Raw genomic sequence first — 19,265 nt, 5'->3', positions numbered from 1 at the left:
CACCGCATATTGCTAGACGCGTGAAAGATCTCTTGCGCGCTTCGTTTGGTGATGATCGTGTGCTCACCCGCCACTTTCGTCATGCTTGGCGTGCCAGGTCCCCAGACCTCAGTCCGTGCGATTATTGGCTTTGGGGTTACCTGAAGTCGCAAGTGTATTGTGATAGACCGACATTTCTAGGGATGCTGAAAGACAACATCCGACGCCAATGTCTCACCATAACTCCGGACATGCTTTACAGTGCTGTGCAAAACATTATTCCTCGACTACAGCTATAGTTGGGGGGCTGATGGTGGACATATTGAGCATTTCCTGTAAAGAAAATCATCTTTGCTTTGTCATACTTTGTTATGCTAATTATTGCTATTCTGATCAGAAGAAGCGCCATCTGTCGGACATTTTTTAAACTTTTCTATTTTTTTGGTTCTAGTAAAACCCCATGTCATTCCAAGCATGTGTGTCAATTTGTACCTTTCTATCTGCATTATTCCGTGATTTATTCAGTTTTCAAATTTATACTGACTTTTTGATCACCCAGTAATATCACTTACTATACTTCTGTTACATATAGGCTACTACTCCACTTGGCAAGTCGTAATTCACGTTGTCTCCACCTAGGTGGAACTAACTAGTGCATGAATGAACGAGCACGAGAGGTGGAATGAAAAACCACGAACTGACAAACGTTCCTCTTTCCATACCAAAGAACTTGATTTCTGTTGATAAGTACTACACGAAAACCCTGCATCTACTTACGAAACCTGTCTTGCAACTCATTCTTCACAGAAACAAGATTATGTCTGTAATGAGAACGTCAGCAGTGGGTTGTGTCTTGTGCTGAGTATACTAACGATGTTGATGATGTTGGTTTGTAAGACGTTAAACATCGTGGTCATTAGCGCCTGTACATGTTCCAGTCTTTCGATTTCCAGTCTCGCCACTAACCGAATGATGATGAGATGATGAGGGCAACTCAAATACCCAGTCCCGGGTGGAGAAAATACCCGGCCCTGCCGGGAATCGAATGCGGGACCCTGTGATACGGAGGCAGAAACGCTAGCCACTGGACCACGAGCTGCGGACGCATACTACCGACGTGGAACGTGCCAGGTCTTACAATTCACGTACTACGTGGTGAGATTTACACCATCCTTTCCCTTACCCGACATGTGGGATTCACTACAGGTCTCGTCCCAAGTTCTTCATTTTCGGAGCCACCACGTGCCCCAAATACTCTCCTGCCACCAAGGAAGACGAAGAGTTGTAGCTCATGCTAAATGCGTCGTCACAGTTCGTTGCCAGCACGCTGCGAACGCGAGTAATCGCGCTGGCAGCTGCAAGCCGTACATCTGCACAGCTGCAGAGCCTCACAGAGCGGACGTTGGCTGGTGCTGCGCTCATTACAGATTCCGTTTGCACTCTCGTACCGCCGCCAGCACATTAGCGGAGCAGCTCTTCAGTCTGGTCGCCTCCTACGTGACACCAGACGACCCTGCGTGTACACGACCTGCTCTCCCACCCCCTCCCCCACCCCTCTCCCCCCTCCATCTTTCCTCCTTCTTCTCCCTCTCAGCACTTAGAAGCAAATATTTAGACCTCTTGTGCTGTGGAAACAGCTTTTTCCATGGCCCGGGCACATCTGTAAACATTCCCAAGAGGAGGGAAATTTCGCTGATATTCACTGGTTGAAGGACTAACGGTGTTTGTTTCCTTAGAGGTGTTGCATTATTCACACCCGACAGGAAGGAAATGCCTAAGGGTGGTCATTGTCGCTGTAGCCTGCGGCGGGCTTGCTGATCAAATCCGTAATCTCCTATAGCAATTGGAATAAAACAGTGCTGCAGAGGTAATGATCAACGTTTCCTCTCAAACGTTTTTCAGTATCTCAAAGAACATGACATCTGCCGGGTCTTCATTTATGTCAAGATTCACCTTTACGTTCAAGCTCATGTTCTGCTGTACATTTGCAGAAATCTATAATATAAATGCAGCCGTGCGACCTGTTGATGAACTGAACGGTTAAACGCAAACTGTTTTCCGTTAAAAGTGATGACATACCAAAGTTTTGGGTATATTTATGTTTTGTTGGTAATCGCATCTTGGTAACTTCGGTAATAATTCTTAAGAGATTAGCTCCCTTGATGAAGAATGCACCTCTCTAGAAGATTCCTGAGGGTTCTGCCAACGCTTACATGGTTTAGTAAAATATTTGTGAGTATCTGTAACTTTGTCTTTACCATCGACATCTGAAATTTATGTAATCAGTCCACGGCTATTAGTTAGAGCACCATCGGGAGTTGACAGTTCCATTTAATCGCATTATGTTGATCTACTTGAAAATACTATTACTTTCGCATAACAAATAATACGATGTAGTAAAGGTGTATCTTACTCTTTACATCACTTAAGTTAGGGCCAGTTTCATAGTTCACTTGAATGCAATTAATCGACAACAATTATATACACTTCATCATGTCTATAAAACATATTTATAGATTGAAAAAGGAACATTTTTTCCAGCAGAAAACTGCATTATACTTGATTGTCATTTAATTACTAGTTTAAGCATTTGTTTATACATCTGTATAACTGGTGTAGTATGTTAAATTTGTAAATTTTACTGTATAAAGCATAATCTTAAAAACTCAAGTATGTTTTTGTCTGCCCATGTGGGCGTATTGTCCGTATTTTGTATGACGCCACGTAGCAAAACATTGATGTCACTCGTTCAATCAAGTATTCATTTCAAGTATTCATTCTGTGGGTTCACAGCTGTTGTATCTTCCTTTTTTCCTTTACGCGAAAGACGTGAAGCATTAACTACATGAAGTTCGTCACATTTTGACTGTCGCTGAGTGATTTAATTATTGTTAAAGTCAAGAATTACCCATCTTCCTACTAAATGCTTCGCAGTGCGGAAAATTAATACAATTTACATGAGAAGTTGGAGCAGCATTCACCTGAGAAGTTTCTCTAGATGAAAATCCCACACTTTCCTGATTCACTTTCTTACGTTATACATGATGCGCATACCACCATCATTATTCAGCACTCACAGAACAATAATAGCCACTGATACAGTAATAGTAGAAGATCTTACACAACCATAAAATGTTATAAAAGATTAAACTCTTGTAGTCATACGAATTTAACTTTCTAAATGGGAAATAAATACAGTTAGCTATCAGTAAATAAGAAATGTTTTATCATTGTAAAACATTGCTGAAATGTTAATTCTTGAAACCAGTCAGCTTCATACACCATTTGTTCGGTAGTTAGGTCACAGCTTCTATTGTGATAGAAAGATCTAGACTGAGCTCTAATCACCCACCATGAAGCTAAATGATGTGCTGCTCGAATAAATAAATAATTAAATTACATTTAAATGCAATTAAAAATAAATAGAAAATTAAATGGCAATTAATTACAGAGTAATTAAAATTCCATTTTGCAAATCGGTATGAAGACGGAAGTATAAATGTGTAATTTATTCACTAACGGCACATAGAATCTCAATACACTAAGTGGAAACAACAATAAATAAAAATGTGAAAGAACTGTGTACTACTTGTAGTACTAGAGTGTCTGTCAGCTGATGAAGGGAATGTTCTTAATATTATGCAGCACAGCTTCCGTAAAGGACTTTAAGTTGCAGAACACCCTCTCCAAGCTGCTGAAAGTTTTTGTTTTATTATCTTGTAAACAGGTTCGACCTAATGATCATTATGTGGCAAGACTCTTAAATTTTTCTTTTAGAACACCACAGTCCAGATTTTGCAAAGTAATCTATAAAAACTTAATGCACATCGATATTTGCAGAGATATATTTATTGATGGATTACCATTCACAATTATTGACACAGGGTATTCACCACAAAAATTGAAGTTCTGTTAGATGAAGAAGATGAATGGAAATTTGATGCAGATTATTGAGACACAAACATTTTAAAACTTATCTTTGTATATCTATTCCTTTAATAGATTGTTGCATACACCTCAGCTGTTCAATATGAAACGAAAATTTAAATATTTGCAGCCATTTCTTTTGCATTTATTACTTTAGGACAGTGTTTTTCAACCTGTGGGTCGCGACCTCCTGGGGAGTCGCATAGCTTTGCTCAGGAGGCCGCGGTCGCAGGAGAAAGCAGTTGCAGCATGGCTGGATAGTATGTTTCATGACGATCACTGCTGTGGTATAAATGTCACACGGAAGTGACAAGGTTTTGTGAAAGGACCTTGCAAGTTCGCTCACGTTCATATCTGGTATTTATTTATACTAATAATACGAATTTAATTGCAACCAGTTGAAGAGTTCTAAAACGCAAACACTTGCAGCAGTGAGAGGCAACACGATGTCTATCGACCTCTTCTCACATCTGCGGAATAGAATTAGGGCGGCAAGAGTCACTAAATCTTGGACAGATAGTATTCACCTCTATGAGTTTTGCAGGGAGAGGGAAAGGACCACGTCAATTTCCGGGCTGGAACGGCGGTGCAATGGGAGCGTCTATTGTATTAATGAAAACTTAGATTACGTTCCAATCAGCTGCTGTGATACAAATTTCACACGGAACGAGAGTACTTTATGTAAGCACATTTAAAAGATTCTCACGTTCAAATGTGATACAAAATGGCTGCAACAACACGCACACAACTCAAGTGCAAGATTTGGCACCACGGTTACTAGTTTTCATTACAGTAACAAGCTTAGACCAAAACAATAGATCGCTAGGATTGACAGCAGTGACACAACGCACGAAGTACGCCAAGCTGATCTAGGATGTATAAAATCAGATATCTTCACTTACTATTATTTGTGTTTTGCCTATACTGGGCCTTTTATACTGAGATGTTTTCCACACGAACTTGTGGCTTTATATGTATGAGTGATTGTGTGCGTGTTCTATTCTAATGAATACATACACCGTTGGTGGGACACAGGGCGATGGGTGAAATTGCTTTCACACTATACGCTTCCGTTGTTGATGTAATCTGTTCCAGCTGCTGCAGATGCTGTATTGCAGCTGAAAGTGTTAATCAACCTTGCGGAGAAATATTCGTCGGGGCTCTGTTATCATAGCAATCAGATTTGCATTCAGTTCTTAGAAACATTGGTGGCAAACAAATGAAGCATGAAATCACTTCTTTTCAGAAGAAAGCATCAAATTACCTAATTATCACTAAACGCTCCCGTCAGAATTGGTCTCGAGCTCGTATTGATTAATAGATCACACTTGAGTATACGTCGTTTGTGGAAATAACACGTACCTTTTTGAAATGAACGACGTTTTATTGACCTTAGTGTCAACGAAATTCTTCTCGCAAATGAATTAGCAATTCTATATTATATGTACAGATGTATAAACAATGGCGTCGATTTGTATTACTCGAAAGTTCAGACACCTCTCTCATGAAATTAAATGTTAGCGACAACAAGAGCTTACTGTGTATAATTATCTAAGCGTACTACGCCACAGACTAGCAAAGAATTTCTTTGTCTCTCTCTGTCGTACTGTCACATTAATGCATAACAATTTTATTACATGATACATCATAGATGCCTGAGTTCAACTCAGACTTTAATTCACACACTGCATGTTGACATAGTTTTTTTTTTTCCTGGTGCTGTGGCTTCATCGCGATTCCCACAAAATCTTGGTAGCTAGTCATTTGGATAATTTCTGATTTCCTTCGTGTAATTGATTGTGCCGTTTGTCATGAATTGAATCATTGTTCTATGATACTGCTTAATAAAAGAGTTGAAAAATATCTTTAAAAAACTAGTACCGTCAGTTTTAAAAATATGTACTACATATTCTCACAGTTAATTATTTAAGAAATCTTGACTTCTTTTGAAACTGAATGAAAGTAAATTAAATAAACATTGGGCTATATGTCTCAAAACTAGGGTTTCTGTAATATAAAAACATAGGTCTATGGAAACGGTAACTAGTTTTTATTAAAATTACGTAATTCCTTGTTTAACATTAATTCTGAATTGAGCATAATGTAGATTGTTTTGTAATAAATACACCGTGTTAGCGATAAATAAACGCAAAACTGGAAAACTATTTTCAGGAACAGCTCGATAACTAAATGTAGACGATCCAATAAGTAACTATGAGAAATCTGAAACAAAAATCTTGTTTACAAACTGACTATAAAGTCGGACCTCGCTTAACGAGGATAATTCAGTTCTGAATCTTACCTGCACTGCGAAACACTCGTTATGCGAAACATATTTCTCTGTTGGAATTCACGTGAAAAGGGATAATGCATTCCATTCCGAAAAAATACTAAAACGGTTTATAAAATGTGCATCCTTTTTTACAAAAAGTCTTCTAAAGACATTTGTTTTTTACCTTATCAAAATGATTTATAAACACAGAAGACGACTAACTGAATGAAACATCTGTCTACGTTTTGGTTAATGCGCAACTTGGTTAACTACGACAAATCTAAAATTGAATTCATACAGGGGTATTTCAAGGCCATGAAGTAACATTTAACGTCTCTTATTTCTATTATGAAAAAGCATACTTGACACTTATTAAGATTTTATTATTTTGGCATTTTTTATTCATAGGGCGACAACAGAAATATCTGTCACGGGTGCCACTTAGCCAGATGAAAGCAAGCAAGGGTCATAGGTCCTAGACTAGAATAAAAATACAATAGATTCAATGAGAAGGCTATGCCTGTTTATTTATTAATAATTTGTCAAATCGTGGTTGTATTTTTGAGACACAAATCACCAAATCATTTTCTAGTGTAAGTATATTGCTCTTCTTAGTTTTTATATTCGCCATTGAAGAGAATGCTAATTCACAAAGGTAGGAAGTGGCGAATGGCACTAATAATTTCAAAGCTTCCTTTGCCAACTTTGGATACTCTTCTTTCCTCTTCATCCATAAAATGTAAACCTTTTGCGAATTAAATTCCATTTTAAGCATCCCGTCAGCTGCTAAATCTACAAGTGTTTCTTTCGTCATCGTGCTCCGATCAGCCAGTTGTACTGACATGTCTAAAAAAGGATTTAGTATCCATCTATGAGCGTTGTCAGCGTCAGAATTCAACTCTGGAAACTAACTCAACAGTTTATCTTTCAAATTATGCAAGTTCTGCATCATTCAAGGGATGTGAGAACTTAGTACCACCGACTGGTCCATGGTAATTTCTTCGACAAATTTCTGAATTCAAGGGGACTCAAACGCCATCTTTCGTAATAACGTTGACCACAAACTAAGTTTTGCGAGGAATCCTTTGATTTCATCTTTAGCTGTTATAATTTTTTTTTTCATTCCCTTGGAGGCTCTTGTTTAAAATATTTAGGTGGTTAAGAAGATCCGTGAGAAATGGTAATTTTAATAGCCAAACAGGGTCACAAAATTAATTCGCATATCCAAATTTAGAATTTTTAAGAACATCAACAATTCGCCTTTTTTTGTTCCAGAACTCTTGTCAATACCATTCCTTTTGGAAAGCCACTAGGCCTCTGTGTGATAAAGGAGATTTTGATGGAGCGAACCCATGTCTTCACAAATGATCCTACACAGTAGAGTTTGCAACGCTTTCCTTTAATAGAGATTACAACTTTGATATCCTCTTTAAGCACAGCATTTAAATTAGAAGTTAAGCTTATTTGGCTCTTATTTGGCTCGTCCTACCTGACATAATTTCAATAATATTCAAAGCTGCTGGCCAAGGAAGATTCTCTGCATCTGTATGCGGCTCCCCTGCTTTAGCAACTCGGAATGCAACTCGTTAGCTAGCTTGTAACGTTTCCTCATTGACACTGGATGCCTAAAATCAGATGAAAAATACTGTTAAATAAGAAAAACAAATAAAAAATTTAAAAAATCATAAACATTAAAACTATTTTAAATCAACAAATAAGATTCCTATTTTATTACCAGAATCTTTGTTGCTGGTTAAGTGTTTTCAGTTTCCTTTCGAAGAAATCCAACGGTTTATCAGCTTCCTTCGAGTGTTTAGTTGATTGGCGACCCAGAAGTTTTAATGGTTTCATACTCTGATACTTCAAGCAAATTACACATTTATTATTTATGGCAGTAAAACCATACTTTAGATAACTGTCGTCATACAGTCTATTTTGTTTCAATTTTGATTCGCTTCCGTCACTGCCACTTTAACCAGTCGTGGCCGGATTCACAGATTTAAGAAATTTTTCCATTTCATGCTCGCTCAGAGCGAAGTGAAAAGACCAAAAATCACGTCCGTACTTGCTGGCGTACTCGGACACATGATTGTAGTGAAGGAAAACGTGGGACTATGATCCCGCTGACCCCTTCTCACCCCCAGAGCACTGCGAACTCTTCTCCATTGTGCTTGATTTCTCGACCAGTATAGTATCAATAAAGGGAGAATTAAAAAGGTGGCCTTTGAAATCGTTGACACACTTCTATTATGGCTCTGGGGGTAGCCAGAATATTTTTACTTGGAAAGGGCCCGCATATTCAAAATGGTTGACAATCACCGCTTGAGGCAATGAGTTTTGATGTTCTGTTACACCATTTTCCGGCCATTTGTACAATGTAATCGGAAGGAATCGAATCTCACGTGCAGTCATAACAGGAGCCAACATTAAATATCTGGTGTCTGAAAATCTGTAGTTAACATCATGGTATCATTTCGCTCATCAATTGATGACTATAGAGATACTGTAATGAAACACTTTTGTGTCAGTATCAAACGTAGTATAGTAAAAATGAGTAATAATCCTGCATAAATTAGGTTCTAAAAATAATTGGGACCTTAATAAATGTTATTAAGATATCTAGAAGTACCATTAGGCACATTATGTCCGGTAGTAGTAATTGACGTAAATACTGAATGGCAAAGCTAAAAATGATAAATAATAGATAGTATAGAGTTTTTAAGGATCATTTCATAAGTGCCGAGGATCCGAGGTAAAAAATTTCAGGAAGTTGCATAGAGAAATCAGTTCCCATAAAATTGGTTTCCTATAAAAATTTGTAAAACACTTATTTTCCTATCGTATTTTAATAAAATAGAAATAATTGTAATAAAATAGGTAAATTCCTTTCTGGAATATATAATGCCTCTGTAAGTGATGTCGTTTACCAGAGAGATGAAGTCTACAAACTTTAATATTAGGGAAAGGGTATGTGTCATGTTATTACTAACATGTCTCATCCATAACAACAATCTCTAAAAATTCTGAGAGAATAATTACTTTGGCACTAATAATGTATTTAGTATGTCTGTATTTGGATTTCAGAAGGTGTGCTAAAATAATAATGTTATGTGTAAATTCGTCCAAAACTTAGGAGCAAATATTCAACCCTACCAACAGTCGATTATTCTCTGCCACCTTTCCTAGGTATTTTACTGTGTAAAAGAAAACTTTTAGTTACAGTAGCTTAGATTTTTAGTGTTAATACTGTAGCCAATAGGTGGCTCAAACCATACTTAGCACAAAGAATGTAGTATAGACAGCCTTATAGGTAGAGCAACCACCGCTTTGAGTAATCATCTCGGTTATTACTAAACTACTCCAGCAGTATTTAGTCCTTTATTTTTATATTACTACCGGTTTCACAGCACTAAAAGCCACATATTCAGGTGAAAATACGACTAAAACATTGGGGCTAAAAAGTTCGGAACTTTTTACCCATCATTCCTTCTGATACACTACGAATATTGGGTAAAAAGTTATGAGCATTTTAGCGATAAGGTTTTAGTTGTATATTCACCTGAAGATATGACTTTTACTGCCATGAAACCGGTAGTGATCTAAAAATGAAGGAGTAAATACAACTGGAGCTGTTATTTATATCCAAGATGAATCAAGAATATTTTCTTACATATTTGCACAAGACTGAATATTAGGTCAATGTTTCTTATATGTATGTAAATGAGGATTCGATGAAATGAAATCAAGTACAGTTTGCTGTTGTTGGTAAAGACAGAATATTATAATCGGTCAAACTAGGTACATAGCAAGAGAAACAAGAATCAATAGTCCTGCAGAGTATTCATTTCAGTATATCAAGCTGTGCATTTAAAACATGACGAAGAACTATTAAGTGAAGCAGAAACCTCAAATACATTGGGTCTGCATACTGTTGAGGATTCAAAAAGGAAAAATTATACGAGTACCTCTTGAAGCTCCTAAAACAAATTAGATCATCTTGATCTTTTTGTCATTGGAAGACTTAGAGAGGAACACATCAGTAAGTGAACAAAATTTGGTAATTTTGATTCAGTGATGTCGCATAAAATTATATTTGGAGTTAACTCATGTCTAAGAAAGAAAATTTTCACAGTACAGCATGTTATAGGAATACTGTGGTGCATTATTGCATTGTAGATACCCGTATCTGTATTCATACACTGCAAACCACTGGGAAGAGCGTAGCTGATAGTACTTACTATACTACTACATTTTAAATTTTCTTTCCGTTCCTAGCTTCGATCGAAAGTGTGAAGAACGGCAGCGTCAGGGGCTCTAATTTGGTCTTCACAGTCTCTACGGAAGAAACATGTTGGAGGCTGAGAATCTCTGTAGGTTCTTCACTTACCTGATACTTCGTAGACAGATTTCTCGGCATTTGTGCCTATCTTCAAGGGGTTACCAGTTCTGGTTTTTCAACATTTACTTAATACTCTCCCGTAAGTCTGAGAAGCCTGCGACGATTCGTGCTGTCCTAATTTCAGTACCCCTTGTTTGTCCAGTTTAGTATGGATCTCACACACTGTTATTATATTAGGAAGCAAATGTGATTGTAACCTGCCTAGTTTGTACAATGACTCCACTTTCCCGGTATCCTGCCACTGAACGGAAGTCTCCTACTTGCCTTACTTAAGACTAACTCTACAGAATGTTCTAGGAGGAATGGCCCATATTCAGGAATACGTCAGGAACAATCTCTCGAAGCGAAAAGTGCAGTAATCATGTGTTCTAAGATGGATACCTTAAGATCTGGGAGCACTATTGACCTTCGGTACTGTGAACCAAATGTCTTCTACTGCAAGCAATTTGCTTTTAATATTTTGAGAGGAGGTAGTACGGAGAAAAAGAAAGCTTTCTGGTAAATATGCATTCTGAAATGCATTCCTTACTAGCTATGAGCACGTGTTTGGCATAAAAGATAAAGTTTTTTGGTTCCGAAAGGTCGTTACTTTCATATGACTGAATATTGGCAAATTTTCCTGGGGCATCTCGTATCTGATCATTCCACTACATATCCCTCAATTTTGTAAACCCCACGTATTTGAATGAAATATTCCAATTATGACTTTCTGATATTTTAGTCACAGAATACTAGGCATCTAGTTCCGAGAAATGTATAATTTTACACTTAAGTGCATAGAGAGAAGTTGTTAATCATCACACCACTTCTAAACCTCTTTAAGATTTGGTAAAATACATTAGCACATTTTTCCTGGCTGTACTGTATTTACTACGAAAAGTCTTACGCTACTGTTAATACAGTAGTTCAGAACACTGATACACGATCTGTAGAACAAAACAACAATGGTCCCAATACCCATCCATGTGCCATACCTGAACTGACTTTATACTGCATTTACGATAACTCTTCATGCATGATAACAAGGTGCTCCCTGCTTTTCAAGAAATTTTTAACCAAGCTACAAATTTTGTTTTTGTTATTCCTATAACCGTATTTATGTCAAAATAATGTTGATGTTGTAATGAGTCCAATGCATTTCGGAAGACAAGATATACCAGATGTATCTGATGTCCTAGACCCATGGCATTCAGGATATCACATGAAGAAAGCACACATCGGGTTTTGCGTATTAAATTAATTCTGAACATACAGGGGGGGGGGGGTCACTATCGTCGAAATGTGTCATTAAATTTCAACTCAAAATATATTCCATTATTCTCCAGCAGGTGGGCAATAATGAGATAGGATGTCAGGTTTGTGTGTCACTCTTATTGACAGAAATGACCCGAGCATTTACACATTCACTGGGAACAGTCATTATGTACGAAGTATTTTCGGTATACTGTAGTTAACCTTGGAGCTAATTCAGCTGGTAATTCTGGCTTGAATCTCACAGGGATCCCATCAAACCTTGCAATCTAATTTAATTTTACCAGATTTTGCTGTTCCTCAACACTGCTGACACTAAAAGCACTCATCTTTGTAATGATGCGAGAATTGAACTGAAGCAAGGTATTTTGTTTTCCTGTGTCAAGGTCAGAGTCCATTATTTATGCCTGCGCTTTCCGAGCCTCAGTTCAGTTCCCAAGTCATCCATTAGTGTGTGGGTGCTACCTGCGTTCTTTCCATATGACCATATCTTCTTTCACTGAAAATTTCACTTGTTACCTGCTTGACAGCAAACACGTTTCATTCAGCAGTGTTCCTTTTTAATTAAAAGTTTCTTTATAGCTACTGTATACAATGGACGGTTCTCTCCATAATAAACAGTTTGACTAGGTAACTAACTGGTCAATGTATGAACAACTATTCTTTTAAGCATGAGCCGTAGTTCTCCTACACATTTCTGACCGCCTTTCGTGACTTACACGACTACATTTTTATGTGATTAACTAAAGATGTAAATTTTCTGCCTGTCTTATATGCTCTGGTTACTTTGATAGTCATTGTTTCTCTCTCACGGTTACACACACCAGTTTCAATTGGGACGTCCACAAAGAAACCAGGACTTTGTTTTAATGAAGTGTAAAATATGTCCATCATGCGTGGGTTCTTCCACCATATGTTTGTAGGTAGTTTTAAGATAATGTATATAACGTTACGCAGCCTGTCATGCACAGTACTAAAATTTTTCTAGTTGATTGTTGGATGATTAAACTCTCCTCCGGTTATGGCAATATGAGTGGAGAAAATTCCTACCATCGAAGTTTTTCTGTAAACTTTCCATCACATTCTGTGATGAATCTAGTGGTCGACAGAAAGATTCAGTTATTTGTTTATGCCCGATCTTGACACTGAGTTTTGCCAAAAAGTCTCGTATATTGCTCCAGTTTCTATTCTGTTATTAAATTAAGTATTATTTTGTGTTATGTACAGTTATTTTCAAACACAGGTTGACACCTTTAAGGACAAATTAATTAATATACTCTTAAACTGATTCATTTCACTTAAAATTAGAAATATACTCTCAAGTAACGCACTTATGAAAAGATTTTCATAACAGAAAAAGCGAAATGTCTGCTGGAAAAAGAAAATAAAGTTGAAGAGGTTACTACACAAATGCAACCAGAGAAGAAAGAGTATTAGAGTTACCTCTCTTAATAAGTCCAAAGCTCTTGCTGTTAATGGTTAGCTTCGCTGCCTCTAGATCATAGGGTCTCAGCTTGGAGCGTGGCTGGGTCAGACAGTTACTACACTCGGAACGTGGCGTCTGTGTGATCTTAGTGAGTTCATTTCATCATCATCATCGACCCTCAACTCACAAAAGTGACGTTAAATAGGCAGCCGAAATATCCCCTACAGGTTCTCAGAGACAATAATGTAGTTGAATCGTTTCATTTCATACCTCCCAACAAAAGAAAACTCATCAGAGGATATCTTGTTTTAAAGGGTTAATATAACAATTATGTAGTGGGGTATTATATTATTCTGTGATTTCTTGTGACAGATGACAGATTTGCAGAAAGTCTTTTATATATTACCATGAGATGCAAATGAATTATTTAATGCAATGGTATGCAGGTAAACCAATCTTTTGTAATCGACTGTTTCTGTGCAATCGATTGAACGGAAGCATATGTGAAAATGGAGTATTATTCTAAGATTATAAAACATAAAAATTAGTTTTACCTTTCGATGACAGTGCCTAATAATGGTTTCTTGGAGTTCCATATTTATTAGTGCCTGCTATAGAAAAGTTCACTTTGCTTGTTGATTAGGCTGATAGAAACTGATAGAAAATGAAGGATAGATGGTAATGAAATTGTTTGGTTAACGGTACATGGTATGTCTGACGCACTGTTAGGGCATGAGACGTTAGGGAGCATAGGCATGTGGAGTGGATCTTGCTGTTGTTTAACATGAACAGATAACACACACCAAAACGTATTAATAAGAACAGAGTATTACACTTCCACCACAAGAGCCAGTTTATAATCGCCAATGTATATGACAGTTTAATAGCCAGATATACTCAAGCTAGTTAGGAGAATAAGACGAATTAATTTTCATCTTTAAGAAGCACTGACAATATTTACTATGTAGTAGTACATCTCTGTTTCTTTTAAAACAAATCTTTAAAAAAATACAACTCCTTAAGAACATTACTTACAAAACACAAATGTATTGTCTCTTCATACATATTCAACCACCTTCTATGTAATCTTGTTAAGAACAGTTCGGAATATATTTAAATTTCACTAAACGGTGACAACCTCAATACACCCTAAAATTTAAAGAAACAACTAAAAAAAACACGCCTTACGAATAGGACGGGAATCGGTATATGTGACGCACATGTACAGAAAATCAAATAATAACAATTTTGGGTGATTTAGTCGATAGAAAAAGCTTCACAAATTGAGGAAGTCAATAGTGCATTTATCCACGTCTGCCCTTACGCAAGTGGTTATTCGGCTGGACATAACTGATAATCGTTATATATTCTCCTGAGACATATGGTGCAGATCCCGTTCAGCTGGCGAGTTATATCTTCCAAATCCTGAGCTGGCTGGAGGGCCTTGTCCATAACGCTACAAATGACCTCAATTGGAGATAGATTTGGCGACCTTACTAGACAAAGTAGCGCTTGCGAAGCACGAAGACAAGCAGAGCGGCGGATATTATTTTGCTGAAATGTCAGCCAGGTTGGTTTGCCATGAAGGGCAACAAAACGGCACGGGTCTTATAATGTCGTCGACGCATCTCTGTATTGTAATAGTGCCGCGGATGACAACCAAAGGGGTCCTGCTATGAAATGAAAAGGCACCCGAGACCATCACTCCCGGGTGTCAGGCCGTATGGCGGGTGACTCTAGGTTGATGTTCTTCCACTGTCGCCGGCCGGTGTGACCGAGCGGTTCTATGCGCTTCACTCTGGAACCGCGCGACCGCTACGGTCGCAGGTTCGCATCCTGCCTTGGGCATGAATGTGTGTGATGTCCTTAGGTTAGTTAGGTTTAACTAGTTCTAAGTTCTAGAGGACTGATGACCTCAGACGTTAAGTCCCATAGAGCTCAGAGCCATTTGAGCCTTCCACTGTCACGAACTTCTGCAGACATGTCTTCGCTGGTAATCGGCCCTCAGTTCGACGCGACGCTCATCACTGAAGAAAATTCTACTCCAGTCAATGATATTTCATGATGATTATGCGTGACACCACTGCACTGTGTTGATGTACAGAGGTTAAATGTAGTCGGCCTAGGGGGAGCCCCCTCTCTGTGAGCCACCTGTTTATCGTCTTTGTGGTCACTGACTCACCACTTTGCACATCGGATCGACGATACTGTTGAATCTGCGCCTCTGAGTGCCTCTCTGACGATTGCTCTGTCCTCCCGTTCTGCCTCTCTACGTCGACCGCTTCCTTCTTGACGCTGCTTTCGGCAGTGCTTCACCCATTCCTGCCATCATCGGCGAATAGTGGACTCGCTTCTATTCAAATATCGAGCGATTCGCCGATTACTCTAACCGGCTTCTTTGAGCCCAACCACACGTCCTCTCTTAAATGTAGACGTCTGCGTGCATTGTTCAAGCTCCTGTTTGCAAGGCATAGTTACAGTTCAACTGAGTACACGGAACGAAATTCGGAATGATTTATGGCCTGGTATAGATTTTTGCCTTGTTATTATCGTTGCCAGCTACGTGCTGAAATTGCGCTCCTACATCACACATTCGTCCATCCGCCACCAAGTTTACAATTTTGCATTTTTTATCAATACCTATACGCCTACCTATTTGCGAGCCTCTTCCTCTTTTCCTTCTTCTTCTTCTCCTTCCAACACTACTGACAAGGGTTGCCCCTGTTCGACTGCTTCATTCCGTGGATGTACTGGACCAGCTGCCGGCCCATTTATTGAATAATTTTCTGTGTAGTCGTCTTCCTTGCGGTCATACATGCTTACAAGTTTTAGCTAGTCTTATGGGTCCATCCTTCCCACAGGATTCTTCCAATTTCTTTGTCCTGTCTTTATCTGTTTATTTATATAATGTATTCCACACTGTTTCCTCATTGACACATTTGTTTTTTGTCTAATATGTGATATCTCCTGCTATACCCGCAGGACAGGACAGATAGTTTAATTTGGGGAATTTGGCCAAAATGAGTGGCTGTCAGTTGCGCCCGAACATACTGCTTTATTCATTTGACAAACATTACGAGAGTAAAGAAAGCATTAAAAACAGAGAGAGCAAACTTTAATTTTAGAACTTAATTCCCGGCTAAATTCTCCATTAAATCTCACGCCTAAAGAGCAAAACTACTTTAATTTAAAACCGGCTGTAGGCCAATCACTTATGACCCAAATATAAGAATTTGATTTTTAAAACGCAGAAGGCCTTGTGTTAAAACATTTCTCTAAATTAGGCTGAAGGCCCAAACAATCTCACACCTCAAGAGCAAAACAACTTTAATTTAAAATCGGCTTAAGGCCAATAACTTAAGACTCAAAAACAGGAATTTGAATTTAAAAGGCAGAAGGCCTTATCCTAATATTTCTTAAAATCAGGCTGAAGGCCATAACAATCTTACGCCTCAAGGGCAAAACAAATCGGCCAGAAGCCATATACAAACAAACAACAAGGACAAATAAGAAGAGGCACTACATCAAACGGCGCTCAGAAGTTTTCAAGGGTCGGCCTGGAATTCAATCGCTAACTCTCGCTTAGGTGAGACAGGCAGAATGCCGAAGAATTCTTAATTCGATGGTAACCCAACCGACAGACAGTCAACGGACCAAGCGACAGGATACCTTCCGCTCCACCCGATCAGCACACAACAGGGAGTTCAACAGCACAGAAGGTATCGGGGCCCACAACGAATTACACATTCAGCTGTCAAACTACACCCCTTGCTGGATAGCCACTACACGACGAAGAAAATATCGTCAGCCAGACACGTGCCATGGAAACTTCTTCGCTGCTCCACACCAACCGACTAACTCTCAGACCCGGAAACGATGAAAGACCAGATATACGTCGGCCGATGAGACGACCAACGGAACGACCAACGTCCCGCTCCAATCTCCCTCCATCGGACAGTTCATGTGTGTCGCCAGCCGTCGGCGGGCACTGGCTGTCGGCGCTGGACCGGCGCTCCGTCCCCGACTTAACTGCTGCTGCGTCCCGACTGCACTGCTTATGCGTCTCCAACTGACTGCCAGACACACGACGACCCGGAAATACTATCGGTCGCTCCAGAGATGGTATGGCTGTGCACTTATCGAAACGCGCTACTGCTGCCGCTCACGGGCAAATAAGGCAGGAAGTTAGTGACGCCAGTAACTGAAATAAGAAAACGAGGCGGCAGTACCATAATTGAAGATGACAAACAATAAATGGGATAAACGAGAGCCGTGCGCAGCTCAATGTGTTACTTTTTCCATCTGTCATAGTACCTTCACTTCCAATGATATTAACTTATACAGTTTCCGTTTCTGCTCTACATCTACACCTACATTTATACTCCGCAAGCCACCCAACGGTGTGTGGCGGAGGGCACTTTACGTGCCACTGTCATTACCTCCATTTCCTGTTCCAGTCGCGTATGGTTCGCGGGATGAACGACTGTCTGAAAGCCTCCGTGCGTGCTCTAATCTCTCTAATTTTACATTCGTGATCTCCTCGGGAGGTATAAGTAGGGGGAAGCAATATATTCGATACCTCATCCAGAAACGCACTCTCTCGAAACCTGGCGAGCAAGCTACACCGCGATGCAGAGCGCCTCTCTTGCAGAGTCTGCCACTTGAGTTTGTTAAACATCTCCGTAACGCTATCACGGTTACCAAATAACCCTGTGATGAAACGCGCCGCTCTTCTTTGGATCTTCTCTATCTCCTCCGTCAACCCGATCTGGTACGGATCCCACACTGGTGAGCAATACACAAGTATATGTCGAACGAGTGTTTTGTAAGCCACCTCCTTTGTTGATGGACTACATTTTCTAAGGACTCTCCCAATGAATCTCAACCTGGTACCCGCCTTACCAACAATTAATTTTATACGATCATTCCACTTCAAATCGTTCCGCACGCATACACCCAGATATTTTGCAGAAGTAACTGCTATCAGTGTTTGTTCCGCTATCATATAATCATACAATAAAGGATCCTCCTTTCTATGTATTCGCAATACATTACATTTGTCTCTGTTAAGGGTCAGTTGCCACTCCCTGCACCAAGTGCCTATCCCCTGCAGATCTTCCTGCATTTCGCTACAATTTTCTAATGCTGCAACTTCTCTGTATACTACAGCATCATCCGCGAAAAGCCGTATGGTGCTTCCGACACTATCTGCTCGGTCATTTATATATATTGTGAAAATCAATGGTCCCATAACACTCCCCTGTGGCACACCAGAGGTTACTTTAACGTCTGTAGACGTCTCTCCATTGATAACAATATGCTGTGTTCTGTATGCTAAAAACTCTTCAATCCAGCCACACAGCTGGTCTGATATTCCGTAGGCTCTTACTTTGTTTATCAGGCGACAGTGCGGAACTGTATCGAACGCCTTCCGGAAGTCAAGAAAAATAGCATCTACCTGGGAGCCTGTATCTAATATTTTCTAGATCTCATGAACAAATAAAGCGAGTTGGGTCTCACACGATCGCTGTTTCCGGAATCCATGTTGATTCCTACATAGTAGATTCTGGGTTTCCAAAAACGACATGATACTCGAGCAAGAGTGTCTGCTGCATGTCTCAAAGTATGGTGCACCATAATTCAATATATATTTTCCTACAGGTCTCATAAATTTGTACTTCATACAATATTTTTCCGCCATTCAGCTATCCTTATTGCCTTTGTCACGTGATTTTTCACTTTAAGTCTTTATAGGTGGTGATAACTGTCCGTAGATAAATAAAGCTCATCATACACTGCTGGCCACCGCAAATGCAACACCCTGAAGGATATGCAACTGATTAGAATTTCAGCGCAGACGCACATCACGTGCGCCTGTGGCGCTACCTCATAGCGCCATTTAAGGCTTGGCGATTTCGACGAGTGTACGTTCGGCACGTGTGTTTACCTTGTGTTTGTTTCACAAGACGATCAGTTATACCTCGTAGACAACAGCGAACATCGTTTGATCA

This window comes from Schistocerca piceifrons, chromosome 7 (assembly GCF_021461385.2).
Source record: "Schistocerca piceifrons isolate TAMUIC-IGC-003096 chromosome 7, iqSchPice1.1, whole genome shotgun sequence".
Lineage (NCBI taxonomy): Eukaryota > Metazoa > Arthropoda > Insecta > Orthoptera > Acrididae > Schistocerca > Schistocerca piceifrons.
The sequence above is the reverse complement of the archived record's forward strand: the minus strand, read 5'-3'. Positions refer to the sequence as shown.